The sequence below is a fragment of the Dasypus novemcinctus genome, chromosome 1, assembly GCF_030445035.2.
Source record: "Dasypus novemcinctus isolate mDasNov1 chromosome 1, mDasNov1.1.hap2, whole genome shotgun sequence".
Taxonomy (NCBI): domain Eukaryota; kingdom Metazoa; phylum Chordata; class Mammalia; order Cingulata; family Dasypodidae; genus Dasypus; species Dasypus novemcinctus.
In genome coordinates this window covers 186,743,606-186,745,208 of record NC_080673.1, presented here as the reverse complement: position 1 = coordinate 186,745,208, position 1,603 = coordinate 186,743,606, and the positions used below count along the sequence as shown (strand labels likewise).

The window sequence follows — 1,603 nt, the reverse complement described above, 5'->3', positions numbered from 1 at the left end:
TGGAAAAGCTTTTGCTTTCCTGATCAAAAAGGGGAAATAGGGCAATTATGACACATTTCTCTCTTTTTAAAATTTCCTGGATTACCAATAATATGACTAGAGCTGCAGCAGCCATTGTGAGACCATAATTGGAGGAACAAGGGAAGAGTTGAGGCTTAACCCTGACTCCACTGAACCCTCTAGCCATCATCAGCAACCACCTACCTCTAGAGTTCTTGAAATGTAGGAAAATGAATCCATATTTGGTGCTCATTTTTACAACACATATAAATTGGAATGATAGAGAAAAGATTAACATGGCCCCTGCATGAGGATACTTGTGAAGCGTTCCATATTTTTGTTATCTCAGTGGGTGGAGACTCACAATAACCAACAAAATATTGAATTGTGATCCTGGAAAGTCCTTTACATTCTCTAATAGAGTGGTAAGAATTTCTAGAGTACTTGGGCAATGGCTAATTAAAGAAAACAAACCAATATGACAAGCCCTTATAATTAACGCTAGTATTTATAAACCTTATTCTTGTAAAATTGAAGCTTAGCCTAATAATATCCTTTGCCTAAAAGTTACCTCCTGAAATCTCCTTGTTGCTCAAATGTGGCCTCTCTCTAAGCCAAATTCTGCATACAAACTCACTACCTTCCCCCTGGTGTGGTACGTGACTCACAAGGATGATCCTCCTTGGCATCAAGGGATTGTTACCAAGCACCAATTATCAATGCATCTGGAAAAAGACCTTGAAGAAAAGGAGAAAATATTAAATACAAAAGAGTTTTTATGGCTAAGAGACTTCAAAGTGAGTCAGGAAGTCATTCCAGAGGTTACGCTTATGCATGTCCCAGGAGGATCTCACTGACTGCCACAGTAAACGATCTCTCAAACAGGAGTGTTCCTACAGAGACATCTGGATACTATAGGCAAGGCACACAACCCCATGAAATGAGCATCCCATCAGTGGGCTTTACCTTGGAATATATGTGAACCTATTCCCCCAGAGTTAGTTAGACTCATTTATAATTTCCCTACACATGATTCTTCTACCCTGTTTATTTAAATGTATAACTAGTACTAAACTCATTAAATATATGTCCCAGAGACTTAAATCTTTGGACTGTTTATATGCCAACTGAGACTTGAATCTCAGCAGAGATGCAGCCAACTCCTCCTCTCCCATTCATCAGACTCACCCAGGACAACTAACAAAATGATGATAATGGACAATGCCCATCCCCAAAAAACAGAGTATCTACAACTGCAAATGAGACAGTTCCATCCATCTGCCCCAAAGGATCTAAGCGTCTATCAATTGGAAGAGAGTGGGGGCCACCATCCCCAAATCCACAAGCTTGAGGAATGAACAAACGTAAGGGGGGTATGCAAATATGGACTGAAGTAGATGTATTATAATTATAGTAATGGAATAAATTATAACAGTTATATAAAGTCAGTGGTCACCAGAGGTTCTGAGGGGAGGAAGAGGGAAGAATAAGTGTAACATGGGGGCATTTTTGGGACATTGGAATTGTTCCACATGATATTGCAATGACAAATACAGGCCATTATACATTTTGTCAAAGCCTGTAAAATTGTGTGCAAAGTCTA

At 39.3% G+C, this 1,603-nt stretch overlaps 1 pseudogene; it reads left to right on the top strand.

Moving 5' to 3' along the window:
- The first annotated feature begins 245 nt into the window (after positions 1-245).
- Positions 246-339, top strand: LOC111761653 (U6 spliceosomal RNA; annotated as a pseudogene).
- Positions 340-1,603: the final 1,264 nt, after the last annotated feature.